Source organism: Pseudorca crassidens, chromosome 1 (genome assembly GCF_039906515.1).
Source record: "Pseudorca crassidens isolate mPseCra1 chromosome 1, mPseCra1.hap1, whole genome shotgun sequence".
Classification (NCBI taxonomy): Eukaryota; Metazoa; Chordata; class Mammalia; order Artiodactyla; family Delphinidae; genus Pseudorca; species Pseudorca crassidens.
The window spans coordinates 173,994,545-174,012,504 of NC_090296.1; the positions used below are offsets into that span (position 1 = coordinate 173,994,545).

At 42.4% G+C, this 17,960-nt stretch overlaps 1 protein-coding gene and 1 long non-coding RNA gene across 3 annotated transcripts in view; one reads left to right on the plus strand and one right to left on the minus strand.

Annotated features, from left to right (window-relative positions):
- PRKCQ (protein kinase C theta) overlaps nt 1-17,960 on the minus strand; it is a 159,505-nt gene that overhangs the window by 132,445 nt on the left and 9,100 nt on the right. The window lies entirely within an intron of this gene.
- On the plus strand, nt 8,010-17,545 carry LOC137204195 (uncharacterized). Its single transcript, XR_010933467.1, has 2 exons — nt 8,010-8,618; nt 15,486-17,545. It is a non-coding gene; the product is annotated as an uncharacterized lncRNA (long non-coding RNA).

Sequence of the window (17,960 nt, forward strand, 5' to 3'; positions counted from 1 at the left end):
CCGTCTGGAGAAATATCCTTGCATTCTGATATTATGGGAATAACAATAAATTATCTATTCAGTAATAACATTCATACAATGAATACTCATGGAGCATGGATGATAGGTACTTCATCCGCGAAATACTGGCATTTCAGTGGAAGCAATAAAACATGAATACAACAGCCCTGATAGACACCATGGGTATCGATAACCTGGCACCTCTAACTTCAGGGTTAACAGCTCTCACTCTAAGACAAAAGCAGCATTTGAGTGTAATTCAACAACAGGACTGTCTGGTGTACTGTCCTCCCCATTTTTAGACGTTCGATTGTAGCACATAAGAGCATATATGAGAAAGTTGCCATGTGAGCAAGCAATCCCACTCCTGGGCATATACCCAGACGCAACTAGACTTTGAAAAGATACGTGCACCACTATGTTCACAGCAGCACTGTTTACAATAGCCAAGATGTGGAAGCAACCTAAATGTCCATCAACAGATGAATGGATAAAGAAGATGTGGTACATAGATGCATACGTGGAATATTACTCCGCCATTAAAAGAATGAAATAATGCCATTTGCAGCAACACAAACCTAGAGATTATCATACTAAGTGAAGTAAGTCAGAAAGAGAAAGACGAATACCATATGATATCACTTATATGTGGAATCTAAACTACAATACAAATCAACATATCTACAAAACAAAAACGGACTCCCAGCTATAGAGAACAGACTGTGGTTCCCAAGGGGGAGGACAGGTAGGGGAGGGAAGGAATAGGAGTTTGGGAGGCAAACTATTGTATACAGGATGGATAAACAGCAAGGTCCTACTATATAGCACAGGGAACTATATTCAATATCCAGTGACAAACCATAATGGAAAAGAATATGAAAAAGAATGTATATATGTATATATATGTGTGTATATATATGCATAACTGAGTCGCTTTGCTGTACAGAGGAAATTAACACATTGTAAATCAACTATATTTCAATAAAAATTTTTTTAAAAAGAGAAAGAAGATCAGCTTAACGTTGAAGCATTTGATGTTACAATGTCACCTGCCTGCTTTGTGCTTCAAAGTGCTTATCTAAAAAGAATGGAGGTAATAAAGGCTACGCTACCTACATCATAGCTTCCTTAGGTATTCCTAGGAATACACTGGAAAAATGTGTAACCCACAGGTGTGAGGTATTCAAAGTCAAGTTCACATTCTTTTCATTGTTTTTGCCAAGTACAATAAAATAAAACTTTAAGGTTTCTTTCTTTTTTTTGCTTGGGTGCAGAAGGTCCCAAAGTTAGTGGGAAAACCCATAGCCAACATGTCCTTTCCCTACGTAGAGCTCCTTCTGCAGGGCTCTGAGAAAAGTCCCAGGTTAGGAAGTCAGCTCTTCTCCCCGGGAGAGCACAGCCCTTTAAATGCCGGGCAGGGGGGCAGCCAGCTCCTGCCACAGTCCTTTGAAAGCTCTTCCTTCAATAGAGCAGTGCCCGGGTTTCTGTGTGCTCGGTAATTGGTGTGCACACATCCTGCTGTGTTTAGTTTTAAAAAGAAAAGAGGAAAAAGTCACACGGGTGGAGCCCAGGCATCTAAAACTGCTGCCAGCCTGGCGTGCGCTTCCCTGCTCTGCTTTCTTTCTATCCCCAAACGGAGGAGTAAAACGACATGGGGAAGGGTGGTGCTGGGAAAAGGTGAGAGAGGAAGAAGTAAGAACTAGGTCTGTCGTGACTACACTCACCAAGTTTACTCTCAGAATAAGATGGCATGCATCATCTTAAAGGCAACAGCAACTCCTGTCACTCTTATCTGTTAGAGAGAAACTAACCACTGTTTTGTGGTCACATAAGAAAAGCAAACACACACCTCCAGACACTTAAAACACTGTCATTGATGATGAAATAAACTCACTCCTAACGGAGAAGGTTTCTGACCAGGCCACCCTCTGGCCGGTGGGGCTGTTCTCCAGAGAAAACCACGCCTGTGTTGGAACGAAGACCAGCCTGGCCAAATCTGGGAAGCACCATACTCTCTCCTCTGATGGTCCTCCTGCCCTTTATTCTTTCTTTCTTTCTTTCTTTTTTTTTCTGTTTTGTTTTTGGAGTAGAGTTGACTTACAATGTTGTGTTAGTTTCAGGTGTAAAGCAAAGTGAATCAGTTATACATATATACAATCTTTCTTAGATTCTTGTCCAATATAGGTTATTACAGAGTATTGAGTAGAGTTCCCTATGCTATGCAGTAGGTCCTTATTAGTTATCTTCAAGGGCATCCTTCCTGGTTGAGACGACAGACCTTGTTTGTCTTATGCGTTGTGTAGGCAGCTGTCAAGACTGGAAGGCAGAGTGCCAATCCTCCCCATTATGGGAAGGGGAAAAGTCATCTCTAGCCCCATAATGCTAAGAGGGTTACCATGTTTTCAGGTGGTTTGCATGTAGCTTCAAAGCAAGTTTCCCTTAACTGAGTAAAATTGATTATACCATTTATTACTTTATCTTCCTACAGTGAACCAAACACCTCATTGATACAGTCTGTCCCTCATCCCTGACTAATTTGGGATGTGTGTAAAATTCCACAAGGAAGTGAGAGATTGAAATTTACCTTTGGGAAACATATTTTGGTGAATGTTTGCTATATGTCGAGACTATTTTAAGTCTTAAATGGGTGTGTTTAAGTGTGTGACAGATTTTTACAATGAAAATATGAGTTAGACATATTAGGATCAGTTACTATTGATTGAGCACCTACTGTGTGCTAGACTGAGTGCTTCACACTCATCTAAAAGAATGCCCACGGCAGCTCTGCAAGGTAGAAATCGTCATCCCTACTTTACAGATGAAGAAACTGGGCATAAAGGTTAAACAACTCACACAAGGATTTGCAGCTAAAAAGGAAAAGAGCCATGATTCAGCATCTGAGTGCCCTTCCCACTATACCAGGCGGCCAGAGTTTCTAGCTTTAAAGGTGAATGCCCTCAGACAACCTATTTTTAACTTTTTTTTTTTTTTTTTGCGGTACGCGGGCCGCTCACTGTTGTGGCCTCTCCCGTCATGGACCGGGCGCGCAGGCTCAGCGGCCATGGCTCACGGGCCCAGCCGCTCCGCGGCATGTGGGATCTTCCCGGACCGGGGCACCAACCCGTGTCCCCTGCATCGGCAGGCGGACTCTCAACCACTGCGCCACCAGGGAAGCCCTATTTTTAACTATTTAAATTATTTTACATACCCCCCAATTAATCAAATGTAATTAAAACTATTTATTCTGACATTTCACTACTTCACATTTTCCTTTCGATTCGAAGTACAAAGGAGTCACAATGTATATCTTGGAAGAAACGCAAGGCAGCAAATGTCAGTATCAGATTAATTTCTATTTTTATCATCATGTGCAGGACAGATCTAAAGATCTGAGGCACCCGCCTCACCCATGGCCAGAGCACCCAGCACCGCGTATCTGTCTCCAAAGCACCTGTGCCAACTTGCTAACCTGCTCTGTCCTTCAGGAAGGCCCTTTGTAACCGTTAAGGATGAGATCCTGGGAAAAAAACGAATATATTTGTTTGCATAATACTGTGTTTCACCTTTTATTTTTAGACAGACTCCCAAGTCTGCAAGTCCTACAAATTATTTTGCTCTCTGGGTTCAGTGTCGCATAAAGAATGCATTCGTGGGCTTCCCTGGTGGCGCAGTGGTTGAGAGTCCGCCTGCCGATGCAGGGGACACGGGGTCCTGCCCCGGTCCGGGAAGATCCCACGTGCCGCGGAGCGGTTGGGCCCGTGAGCCACGGCCGCTGAGCCTGCGCGTCCGGAGCCTGTGCTCCGCAATGGGAGAGGCCACAACAGTGAGAGGCCCGCGTACCACAAAAAAAAAAAAAAAAAAAAAAAAGAATGCATTCGTTTATTTTCCAATCAATCATGGGGTTGGCCTCCCTGAACTATGTTGTGTTTGTTTCTAAAACATGCAGAAGCCTATTCTGTAACACAGATGACACGTTTACTTTCAGAAAATTGGGAGAGTTATATTATTTCAGGTGCCTAATAAAATATTCACAAACTTTTACCATTTATCTAATTTCTCTTGAGACAATAAAATAAACAGACATTTTCTATGTAATAAACTTATACTCATGGCTTTCTCAGTCTAGATAGGCAAGATTCTTTTAAGAAAATGAAGGATTTCAAAAAACTTTGAGTTTTCTCCCTGAGTATACTTCTATTATGAATTGGGGGTAGAGTCATTAATTCATATTAAAGAAAAAAGAAATTCTCAGAACAATTTATGTATTAAGTTACCCTTTGGGGAGAGCTTCAGAGAGAGAGAGGTTTGGAGAAAAGAGTGGGGGGAAAATAATCTGAAAGGAGTTAAACTGTCATAGTTGCAGTTTTGAGTTTAATTCCTGCATCTATTTGACATCTATTCCAGAAAATTGGTGGATGGCTGGATGTTTCCACGGAAATCAACCCCACTCAAGGTTCTTCTTCAGATTTGCCTTTTTAATGACCCAATCATACTGTCAACTTAAGTACCAATTTGCCCATCTAATCATGCAATGACCACAGAATACACTGGTAACAGCAAGGAGTGACAGTATAATTAACTCCACACTGATTTAACTTTTATTGATTCAGGCAAAGGAGGATACAAATTAAGATAACTGGAAACTGGGTCCTGACTTGTGATTTGATGCTTTCAGCTTGTCCTCAACACCTGCATTTATCAGACAACTGTTCAACATTCTCTCCTACGTAAGAGAGATCCAATCCCACAAACGTATTACATCAGCTTTGTTTTCCTGAGTGACAGGTCTGCTATTATTTTCCTCACGTTATTGATGTATAGGTGGCGGGGGCTGTGGGGAGAGCAGCAGGAAAGGGTGAGACAATCACTATTACAATGCTGGGGGCAGATCTCTAACTTACTATGTAAGGAGATTCTCTAATTCAAGCAAACATGATAATCATTACTGCGCTCTCACTCATGTGTCACACAAGGAACTAGGGAAATGAAAAAGGCATATTTCTTGTACCTGGTTCTCAATGAAATTTATAATTTAGCAAGGGGAGACTTTCCTGGTGGCAGAGTGGTTAAGAGTCCACCTGCCAACGCAGGGGACATGGGTTCAATCCCTGGTCCAGGAGGATCCCGTGTGCCACGGAGCAACTAAGCCCACAACTACTGAGCCTGCGAGCCACAGTTACTGAGCCTGCGTGCTGCAACTACTGAAGCCCGCATGCCTAGAGCCCGTGCTTTGCCACAAGAGAAGCCACCGCAATTAGAAGCCTGTGCACCGCAATGAAGAGTAGTCCCCACTCGCCGCAACTAGAGAAAGCCCGCGTGCAGCAACGAAGACCCAAAGCAGCCAAAGATAAAAAAGATTAAATTTTAAAAAAAAATTAGCAAAGGAAGAGAAGGAAACAAACATATATCATGGGCCGAAGCACTGTGCGAGGCACTGGCCATCATTTCTCATGTTCTCGTTAAATCCTCACATCAACCTTTGAAGAATGGGCTACTGATCCCATTTTACAGAGGAGACAACTCAAGTCTAAAAAGATTAAAGTAGAGTATTATTCAACCCCATGTTATAGCATACGTCAGAATATCCTTCCTTTTTTATTGGAGCATTGCCTTCCTTTTTAAGGCTGACTAATCCTCCATTTTTTGTACGTGCCACGTTACATTTATCCATTCATCCGTCAGTAGATATTTGGGTTGTTTCCACCTATCGGCTATTGTGAATAACGCTGCTATGAACACGGGTGTGCAAATACCTTTTTGAGATGCTGCTTTCAATTCTTTTGGATGAATACCCACAAGGGGGACTACTGGATCGTACAGTAACTCTATTAATTTTCGTGAGGACCTGCCATATTGTTTTCCATAGTGGCTGTACCATTTTGCATTCCCAACAGTGTAGAAGGGTTCCAGTTTCGCCACATCCTCACCAAAACGTGTTAGTTTTTTTGATAGCGGCCATCCTAATGGGTGTGAGGTGATATCTCATTGTGGTATTAATTTGCAATGATGCTGAGCATCTTTTCATATACTCCTTGGCCATTTGTGTATCATCCTTGGAAAAATGTCTACTCAAGTCCTTTGTCCATTTTTTAAGTTGGACTCTTTTTTGTTGTTGAGTTGTATATAGCTGTTAGTTTTTAAATTGTATTATAAAACATTTCAGGCATACAAAATATAAAAGATAACTTGATGAATACCTTATACCTAGAATCCAACCTAAAATAGAAAATCTAACTGATATATCTGAAGTTTCCAATGCCCTTCTCTGGATTGAATTCCCTTTCATACTTTCACTACCCACCAAGAGAACTACCATCCAGACTCCGGAATTTATTATTTCCACCATTTTTTATACATGTAACAAATATCTGTATATCTATATCTATTCTAATATAGCATATTTTACTGGCTTTAAAACTCAATTGTTGTTTATAATATTCTTCTGCAGCTCCATTTATCAGGTTTGTGAGATACATTCTTCTTGATACATGTAATCTCAATTTATTCATTTTCATTGCTCTATAGCTGTAGCTCTCAAATTTTTGGTCTTAGGACTCCTTTACCTTCTTAAAAATCACTGAGGATGCCAAAGAGGTTTAAGTGGATTAATCAATATTTGTTATATCAGAAAATAACAATGAGAAGATTTTTAAACACATATATTAATTTTAGATAATAAAAACCCATTACCTATCACATGTTAGCATAAGCAACATATTTTACGATTAAATAATATTTTTCAATGCAAAAAAGCAATGAGAAAAGTGGCACTGTTTTACATTTTTGCAAGTCTTTTTAATGTCTGGCTTAATAGAAGACATTTGGCCTCTTACACCTGTTTCTGCATTTAGTCTATTGACACCTGTTTCTGCGTTTAGTCTGTTGCTATCATAACACACAGCCTCTGGAAAACTCAGAGTATGAGACTGAAAATGTGAAAAAGGTCTTAGTCATGCTGTGAAATGAGTTTTGACCTGGGAACACCCTCAAAGTCTACAGGATCTCCAGGGGTCTCTGGACCATACTTGGAGAATCATTGCTCCTTAGAATTTCATTGAAATAAATATATTACAATTTCTTTATCCGTTCTTCTGTCAATGCTTTTTTTTTTTTGCTTTTATTAATCATACAATTATGAACATTCTTGCAGATATCTCCTCGGGTGCATGTTTCTACAGAATATGGGCAAAGTAGTGAACTACAGGGTTCTGGTGTATACACATCTTCAACTACAGTAGTTATTGTCAAACTGTTCTCTAAAATTCAAAATCTGTAAATGTGTCACTAGTCTCCAACACCTAAAACTTTAATCAAGGTTATCTCTGGGAGGCAGGAAATGTGAGGATAATTTTTTACAACTTGAAATATAACTAATAGTATGGAATTGTATCTTATATCTGGAGGAAGGCCTCCAGAACAAAAAGGTGCTTGTTAGCAACAGAAATAGCAAAAACAAAAAAAAAACCAGCCTCAAAAACAAACTCTGGCAGAGCTCATTCAAGTAATTCTAGGGAAGAAACACACCCATCTTTCTCTCCATCCTTTTCAACGCCCAATTCAACCATCGGTTGTTGAATTCAGCTGTGTGACCTTAGGCCAAGTTATATCACCTCCCTGGGTCCAATGTCCTCATGTGTGAAATGGTGATATTTCATGATTCTATGGATTAAAACACATTAACTTCAAGAAGATGATAGTGTCCCTGGGATACATGACTCACACACAAAGCAACAAAGGCCAGTAGGTGAAGTCCACACAGATTTCTGAAGACAGAAAACTCCACAGTGGCAGCTTTAGGAGAGAAATGGGGCTCAGAGCTGGGAATTAAAGGGCTGGAACTGGAATGAGGGGAGGTAAGATTGGAGTAGGCACGCATATGAAAACAGTTCCCCTTTATGACAGCTTGGTCAGTGATATTTAGAGGCGGTGGCTAGATTCAGGGCCCGGGGAAATGCTGTGGCTGATGACACTTCTCTAGAGAGCCCTAAATTTAGAAGGAACCTGGTAAGGCCACGCCCACGCTGTGACTTGGCTTCTCCTGCAGATATGGCTCCGCCTCCCCTCCTCCACCAGCAAGCTTCCCTTCTCCACCTTCCATCAGCTGCTCTACCCTCTGCCCTTTGGCTTCTGCCGCCTACCACTCTGCTGACCTTGCTCTCCCTAAGGGCACCAGTGATGTCAATTTCCAGATCCACCAGCTCATCCTGGGTCTTCTTCCGCGATATTGAACAACACTGCTGACTCCCCTCCTTCCCTCCTTCTGTCTTTCCACCTCTTCAGGCTACTCTATTGGTTCAACTTCCTTTACCTAAACTTCTGAAATATGTCCAGGTTTTGACTTGACTCCTTTCTGGCTTATCTCACCCACGTTGCTGGCTTCACTGATTCTCTACTTAGTGGTAACTTCGAAAAGGACATTTCTTCTTAAACTACACTTGCACGCCCTTCAGTCCTATACTTTTAACTACAAACTGGACACCTCCACCAGCTCAAGCACAGACAAAATAAATACTAATTCTACCTTTTCTTCAATGCCCAAGACTCTCCTCTCTCTCCTCTCTTGATCAATGGAATTACCATCCACTGAATCGTCCAACCTGGAAATACTGGAATTAACTGTGAGTACTCTTCTTTTCATCTCTTACATCCAACTGTGCAACAAGACCTACCAATTTTATCTGGTTATTTCTTTTGTATTTGATCCTTACTCTTTAATCTTTTAGCTTGAGAACTTCAGCCGTTTTCCTTAGATTATTACAATAGATTCCTAATTAGTACCAACCCCTTGTCTTTGCATGCTGTCTGTTCCTCCTCCATCTTAGCCATAAGATCTGCCTTTCCAAATCTCTTCCACGTTGAGAATCATGGAACACCTTCTCTTTGCCTAAAGTATAAAGTCCAGACCCAAAAGCCACACGATTTCTTCATTATGGACAAACTTCCAAACTTTAAGGAAATTCAACTTGGGCTAAAGATATCGATTAAACAAGACATTTAAAAGTATTTTGGTTTCTTAAAAATGTGTTCTTCTAAATAGTTCTGAATGTTTCAAAGAACCTTCAGCAAAGCAAATCTTCCCTCACACAACTAGTAAGATGGAAACAGACATATAATGTGAGTTAAAAAAAAAAAAAAGCTTAGTAGACACAGGGAGGGGATATATGCAGAAACCCACAGCTGATTTAATTTGCAAAACCACAGCTTTAGCTCAACTAAAGTAAAGATGACTTAGATAAAATACAACCAGAAAACTGAGATAAAAGATATGGGGTAAATAAGTTAAGCTGATGATTTAGCAAGCAAATGTCATGGATGTACAGCATCAAAGTCTGAGAAAGCGCTTTGGACAAGAAAGCTGATGGACTGACTCCAGGGAGCCCCTGGGAGCATGAAGTTCCTAGGGGACTCCCTGCCTGCTGGAAGAGCATCATTTCCTGGACCACGTCCCTTCCCTTGTGAGGATACGGTCACTTAGTTTCAGGAGGAGAAAGAAGATTGTTTAGGTTAGAGTTGAATTTTGAGATTGGCGTGGGAGACCACTGGTATTTATTAAGGCGGTTTTGGAGCCAGAGTTATATAGTGGAAGTCCCGAGGGCTTCAGTGTGGTCTTGACTCCACCACCAACCAGCTGCGACACCCTGAATATCTCATCTGAGCCCCATTTCCTCGCCTTTAAAATGAGAGGTCTAGAAAGAAAAACTCATATTTGTACTTGCTAAAATTCTACACTTATTTTTACCTCAATATTATGAAGATCAGAAAATGCTAAGAGACAGTGTTTATCCTTAGGATGAAACAACAGGGGAAAGACTGTTTAAAATTGACTAGTGGTATTCCTTCTTCAGTAAACTATTTAGACAGTACCAAGTGCATTCTCAAGCACCGCGAGGCATGTTTCCTCCGATGTGGCATGTGTGGAGGTTAAAAGGAGGAAAGGGAGTGACAGCTTGGGGGCCTGGGCTGCAGGGGTGGGAAGTAATTAGATAGCCCTTTAGTTTCCTTCTACTCATTTGCCCACCTGCTGAAACTGCAGCAAGAAGCAATGAAAAGTTGTGCATTTTTTTTTAAAGGTACAGCCCCTCAGTACTCATCAGAATCGGAATAGTCAGATTCCATATATCTATTTAGACAACAAATACAACGACCACCTACGAAGTCCCAGGCATTTACCAGTAAAGAAACCCAGTGGTGACAAAGGAGCCAGTGATGACAAAGGGCCTCATGGAGGAACAAAGATGACAAGGGTTATGTATCACTTGGGACCAGGGAGGGACAGAACATGCTTTTTCCGTATCTCCCGACGACTTGTCAGCACCCTTTTTTACTTTTTTTTTCTAACCATGATTTTATGGCACTGAGTGCGTATCAGATGTTTTTCCTGTCCCTCCCTCTCCATAGAAAGAAAGCACTTGGTAATCTAAGCACAGGCCAGGTTCCGGAAATTCGTCTCTTTAGCTCTTCACTCTCTTTACTGATTTCACAGCACTGCCAGGATCTAATTATCTTATTTACATCCTGTTTATTTATCTTACTCCTCCGTGAGGGCTGAGACCTTGGCCCTCTTTTCTCCGCTGTATTCCCAACACCTGCATCAATCGCTGATAACGATCAGTGAAGGGCTTGACCAATGAATACTTGTGGACTGAATAAATCCCCGCCTGCTCCATCTTGTAAGAGTTCCCGTTTTTCTCTAAGTTACTGATTAAGCCACTCTAACGTGTGAAGGAAATCTCAGCAGTACTTGCATTTTTAAGAGGATCTGTGTTTCTTAAACTTCTAGTTGGCAGAATTTCAGGTACTGGAATAAAGGGAAGTGAGGACTTTCAGGCGGTGTACTGGAGGGTATTTTGAGATCAGGTGGGAAGTAGCATTCCAAAGGCGGTCACCCTTTGATGTGCTGGGACGTCTGTTCCAAGAAAAAACAAATTCCTCTGTTTTGGTCACAGCTTTCTCCCTCCCTCTATGGCCAAACCCATAAATCCTCTAAAAGTGCTGGCTGGGGAGGGCTGCGCAGCAGGGGCCCACGGAGGTCAGAAGGATAAGGTTAAAACAGAAGCCACAGAAAGCACAGATACGCTATATTTCTACCCCCAAGACGGTGCATCGTGGGTGTTATGTGCCTCGGTGGCTACTATAATTTTCCTACTTACTCATTTTCAGGACTAATATTTATATTCAACCTCTGAAAATTGTCCATTTGCTCAAATATGAAATATCTATTATATTTCTAGTTGTTATTTTGCAAACCAACCAGAAAAATAATAAAGTACAGAGTTCTTAAAATTTTTTTAAATTATTCTTTGGAAAATATTGGCAAAAGAAATGTTTTCTTTTTTCTTCGGTACGCGGGCCTCCCACTGTTGTGGCCTCTCCCGTTGCGGAGCACAGGCTCCGGATGCGCAGGCTCAGCGGCTATGGCTCACGGGACCAGCCGCTCCGCGGCATGTGGGATCTTCCCGGACCGGGGCACGAACCCGTGTCCCCTGCATCGGCAGGCGGACTCTCAACCACTGCGCCACCTGGGAAGCCCATGTTTTCTTGAATAAGGATATCACTTTCAACGTTTTGGGATCCTGTGCTTCAGGAACTTGTCAAATAACAACAATTAATAAGTAATAGACATAAAAGGGATCAGAAAATTAATTTGAATCTTACCAGTGATTTCATAGATATACTGACTAAAGAGCAAATGACAAAGTTACCTCAGGTATATACTGAGAAACAATTTAAGTATATCTCACAGCATAAGAATATGTCATTCTTCTCATTTCCAGAACTGCCTTATAAAGTCGAAGTTCAAACTTCAAAGTTATCACCAAAGAAGTTTAACCTGGCTGCATTTCGCACTCAGTTTTAATTAAACACACTTTCTTCTCAACAGCTCTTTGCAAATTACAGCAGTGTGTGTGTGTGTGTGTGTGTGTGTGTGTGTGTGTGTGTGTGTGTGTGTGTGTGTGTGTGTGTGTGTGTGTGTGTGTGTGTGTGTGTGTGTGTGTGTGTGTGTGTGTGTGTGTGTGTGTGTGTGTGTGTGTGTGTGTGTGTGTGTGTGTGTCCAGAGCTGATAGAATTTGCCATTTTAAAATGTGCCCCAAACTGTAACTGAGATATAAAGAGGGAAAGAAGTCTCAAAACTCATTTCTTAGAATTAATACCACTGTCAGGTAGTATTTTTAAAAAGTGAGTCCGTAGATACAGTATATTGCCACATTCAGCCTAAACCAAGTAGAGCATTAGGAACATGGACTACGGCGTCCAACTGCCTGCGTTCAAATCCCGGCTCTGCGGTTTAGCAGCTCGGCGACTCTGAACAAGCTGTTTAACTGGTTTCCTCGTCTGTAAAATGGGGACAATAACAGGACCCACCTCCAGTGAGTTAATAGATGTAAACGGATCGCAGCAGCTCCTGGATGCAGAAAAAGCTCAATCCAAGTTAGTTATAAGTATTAGTACTGAGTCTGATACACTCAACAGAGTCAAAGGAAAGATGGTCATATTTTCTTCCTCCACCATCTAGCAGAAAACATTTTCTCACGATGATTACTTCCTTTAGAGTTGTTTTGTCAAAAGGCGGCTCCTGCTCTTTCAAAGTGGGTCTTCCTCGCTGGGGATTAGCTACATCCTCCCTCCCCTGAGTCACACCACTTCCCCTGAACCTTGTCACCAGCGTCAAGTACAACAGTTTCACTTTGATGTTATTGAGTCAATTTGGCCCAGGAGGAAAGCTATTCAGACCAGCGAAATAAGCACCACCGTGGACTGAGGAGTGATGGTCCCACAGGTTTTCCCGGAAGCAGCAACTCTTCTTCCCTTTGCCCAACTTCTCTCCCGCCCTCTTGGTCGGGCAGTCACCTGTTGAGAAGGTGTGCAGTGGAGTGAGGCTGTGTTATTGTTTGGCATCGGGGTGCCCCGCCTTTTAACTGCACGTCCGGGATGCCCCGACAGGGTGCGGTTCCCGCATCTCTGTGGATGCACATGGCTGGGTCCAATGTCAGCCTTCTGTTTCTTCCTTCTTACCCATGACACTACGCTCTCACTGAATACTGTTTCAGCTCGTCTCTCGTCCTCTGTGCGTCTAGCGTGTTCCCTTTCTCTCTCTGCACGTTGGCGGTTCTGCATCCACCTTTGGTTCCGTCGCTCGGCTCACTCTTCACGGCTCTGACCTCCTCACACCGCCTTCTTCCTGTTTGGGGTTTTCTGGTCTTCCCTCCAGGCACCCCGCCACTCTACCCTGTGCGTAGACTATGCTGACTGTAATGCCTGAGCGCTTGCTCTGTGGGGGACAAGGCCAGGGCTGGAGAGAGAGACTCGGACCCCTGCCCTCAAGGAGCTCACGGTGTGGTCGGGGAGGAGGGGGTGTTATTACTGCTGCGGTGGCTTCCTCACAGGGCACTTCACCGGGGGAAGGATGCTTTCATACAGCAGGGGAGAGCCTTTGCAGAGGCAGTGATGTCTGAGGGGCCAGTCAAGTGAGGATGCAATGGGAAGAAGTGCATCCCAAGCACATGGTCCCACGTGGAGCTGTGCTAACCAAGTGGCGGTTGAAGAACGACTGGTGCTCAGGGCCTGGTGAGAGCGAGGCTGAGAGGCAGGCAGGGGACAGATAGGGAAGGACCTGGCAAGCCATGTGAAGGGTCTGGATCTTATTTTGTAGGTGACACAGAGCAAGGCGGAGAACGGCAATCAGATTTTTGTTTTCGTCAGGTCCTTCTGTCAGAGTGAAGAGGCTCTATCTCAGAAAATAAACGTGAGGTCACTTTTATGAAACGTTATCCTATAACAGCCTAAATATTTGTGCTAGGCTGTGTTTCCACAGACGGCTGCAAGAGCATCTCCCATTCCAAAGCTCTTCTGCAATGCCACTTGGCCGGGCCCCTCCCTGTGATCTTGGCTGGCCTGGGATTTTGCTTGGACCAGTAGAACTCCGTGACGCTCTGCGTCTTCTTAGTTTGGCCCTTAAGAGATGTGAGCCTTTGTGTGTTGGGAACACTCACTCTGAGAATCTAATTACCATGAAAGGAAGCCCAAGGTAGCCGCACAGAGAGAAAGAGAGGGAGCGGGATGTCCCAGTCTTCGAGCCATACCTACCCAGTGCCATATAATATATGAGTGGTCCCATCTCAGATCTGTGCACAACCTCACGAGAGACGCCAGGTGAATCCCTCAGGCGCAGAACCAGCCCACATTCCTGAGCCACAGAATCATGAGCAAAGAAAACGGTGTTGTTTTAAGCCACTAAGTGTCAGGGAAGTTTGTTACACGGTGACTGATACCCAAAGCAGTAGTCTAGGTCAAATAAATAGGACACCACAGCCTTGACAAGTTCAGGACAATCGCATTGGTCCACTGTCAACATGCGCTAAGTCTGTACTTCACTTAATTACTTATCACCAACTCTTATTTCAAGCCTATGTCACACTTAACGGATGAGCGCTCAAGCTTTTACAAAAAATGGTTCTTAGAAAATGTAATCCTCTGATTCCATCTTGCAAAAAGGCTAAGAAAATGCAGTGTGTGGATTAAAATTCCCTGGAATTCAGTCTGAACTTTCCTAATGGTAGTTTTCAGACAAAGAGCCAAACAAACACGTGTCTCACTTTTTGGACCTGCAGAATGTCTGTTGGTTCTTTATAATTTGCTTTCTTAGCTATATTGCTAAATGTCTTGAGATAGGCCAGTACTTGAATAAACGGTGTGATCTCTCTCTGGGTCTAGATGTTTAGACCTAGAGATCTTGACTATTTTTCCATGAGAAGATATCTACAATATTTTTTCAGGAGAAAACTGATTTTGTATATTTAAAGGAAGATATATTCTCTCTGTTCTGAATACCTCTAGTCTGTTCTCGAAAGAGAAAGGCTTGCCCTTCTTCCTTTCATTTCAACTGAAATAATAAAATTCAAATATGATGTTATGTGATGACATTTCTCACTACCAGCTCCGCCTGTGGGAAACTGTTAACGGATAACTTTGCCTTCATTAATTTCTAAAATTATGTGCTAGTTTATGCTTGGCAATATTGGCAATTTGGGGTCAAGTAAGTTGCATTTTATTTTAATAAGTAATGCAAAGCCTTTCCTACTGCTCACGTGGCTTTCTTTCCTAAAGCACTTTTCATCAAAGTTCCCAAGTGCACTATAAATAATAACAAATCTCAATGCCCAGGAACTAGGAAAGAATCCCTGTTGTCAAATCCTTCGTTTTATTGGAATGGAGGAAGGTTAAGGTATTTTGTGCTGAACCTTTGGCAAATATTCAGGCTGCCCCTGCTCCAGAACTTGGAATTATGCAATTTATTTCTCCCTGAATTATTTCAACATTAAAAGGAGTTTTACAAAACTATCTAGGACTGGCTCAGCTGCATGTAAGAATTACTCTGATGAAAGAGTTTATTTATGGCTACTGTGAATATCACTCCATCTGTACAGCCTAAATATGTCCTTAAAAATGCATGCTAATTTATTTTTCTTTTCCAATGACTGATGCAGAAGAATGAAGAGAGTTCCCATTCTGAGAGGGGAGAAGATGCTATTCACCACGATCCTATCTTCCAGAAACAAAGTCCACTGAGGAAATCAAGTTGTTCTTTTTGGAGAAGCGGCATTTTGAGAAAACCTGGTTGTTATTAGATTTCTTGTGCCACTGTCATCACTGACACAGTAGAAGAAAAAAATGTGTTATCATGTGAAGTTTTAATTTGCAAAATCTAAATGACAGTGGAATGATTTCAGTGTTTGGGTGACTGCACTCCCATTTACTGGCGAAGGGTTACGCTACTGGTTATATTCTCTGTTCTGCACCTGTGCTTACGAGCGGGCTAACTACAGACTGGGAGCCATGAAATGTATCCACTACTGCGCCACACCAGGTGCCTGGGTGAAATCCCGGTGTGACTAGAATGTGTAGATATCAAAAGAACCCCCGCCCCTCAAACAGCTGCAAAATATTAGGACCAGGAGGGATCCTACAGACTCCTCATCCGACTCACTCGTCTTATGGTCAATATGACAAAGCAGGAATGAGAACGTGGGTCTCCTCGCCCCCATTTCTGTGACCTTTCCATCTGCCTTCACTGTTAGATGGCTTGGGAAGACTGGCAAGGCCATGGAAAAGCTGGACAAAGGCAGGGGGAAGGATGCCCCAAGATCCTATAGCCTCTCTCCAGTCTCTGCTACTGAAAAAGACAATCTAATCTGGATTAATACCCTTGGGTGCCAACTCCCGTATGTCTTCATTTATTGCAAGAGAAATAAATGAAGCAAGGAAAGCAAGGTGGAGGGACTGGCACAATGGAACTGGGCAGGGGAGGGGAGGAAGGCAACAGGTGACAGGGTATAGAGTCTGGCCAAACAGACGTCAATGCGCCAAACTGTAACGACGTACTTGGCCCTATGCACCACTTCTGAGCCAGACCCTTAACATTCACCTTAAGCAGACAGGCCAACATTGCAGTGCTTAGGGCTCTTAGCACTAATGATTAGGCCCTGAAAAATGTGACATTCAAAGTCAGAATCCTTCTTGTTAGCGATGAGAGAAAAATAAAATCTATTCCCAGACTAGGAGAGGCTTCATGACTTCCGCAAATCAAAATGCGGTCTGAGCTCTGTGCCGAGAGTTTAAGAAAGAGAAGGAAATAGAAGACCTGGAATAGGTGAGCTTCCTCAGGAAATACTAATTGAATTCGAATATCATTGTTGAGCTCTGCTTATGAGCTAGACAGAATCTCAAGTCCCCAGAGACATGAGGAAGCATAAGAGGGAGGGTAACACGTTACAAGCTACACAGAAAAGGTACAACACACAAAGACACTTGCTTGGGTGACTGCTAAAGGGACTCTGGTTGAGAAGAGGCTCCATGAACACGGTGAGGAATGCACTTGGGGGGCCACCTGATTTTCTTATTTCCCAAAGGAAAGCAGGATACATGGGATGGAGAAACCATTAGGCTCTGGAAGGAAGGGGTGCTGAGTCTCACACAGGGAGAAATGTCTCCCTTGTTCTGCAGTCAAAGATGAGCATAACTCTTTGGTTGCCCTTGTGTGATTCCCCCACCCACCCCCGGGGGGGGGGGGAATGTCACAGTGGAACTCACAGAGCTTTTCCCCTGAAACATGATGGCATTCACACAGCAAGTATACTACGAACTGCCTCTGAAATCCCACTGGGGTGACACAGGCTTTTGAGGTTAAAACCCTAAGCTCCAGTTTTAACATTGTTTTAGCTGTGCCTTACTTGCCATTAGAAGCCCAGGCTGGTGCTCGTTTTATTACTGCTGGGATTTATCTTTAATCTTCTTTAAATATTATGTTATTTTCCTCCGCTGGTTCCATATTTCTGGTTACACTTTCAGTGAGTCCCCTAAATTATTACTCTTTAAGCTATTTTTCTTTGAATACTCTCAATTATTGAATCTTTGGCATGCCTTTATTGTCCTAATTCTCAAATTTAGTCTTTTACTTTTTACCTTAATGAAGTGTAAGATCATGATGATTTTGTTTTGAAGAATCCTTAAAATCTTTTATCGTTTCATTAAATTTTTTAACCTTTTACCCTTTGATAATTTCTTTTTATTAAAATAATTTTGCGTTTGCTGTATATTTGCATTTAATGTTTACCTACTGCCTCAACCTTGTAGGATATTTCAGAATATTTCAATATTACTTTTTATTTCCTGATCATTCCTAATCTTTTTGCCTTTTATTATTGGCATCTCCCAGCAAAGTGAGAAACTATGAGGATGACAGAGGGAGAAAATCATACCACAGAGATGGGGAGATGGAGTTTTTCCCTTGTAGCAAGATGCGTTTTCCCATTTTTTTTTTTTTTTTTTTTTTTGCGTCTTCCCATTTTTAAATGTTTCCCATCACCTTCAACTCTGACTCTGTGGTAGAATGTATCTAGATAATTCCAGAGACCCACAGGCAAAAACTGCTGAAGATGATAATGATTCTATTTGTGTAGACA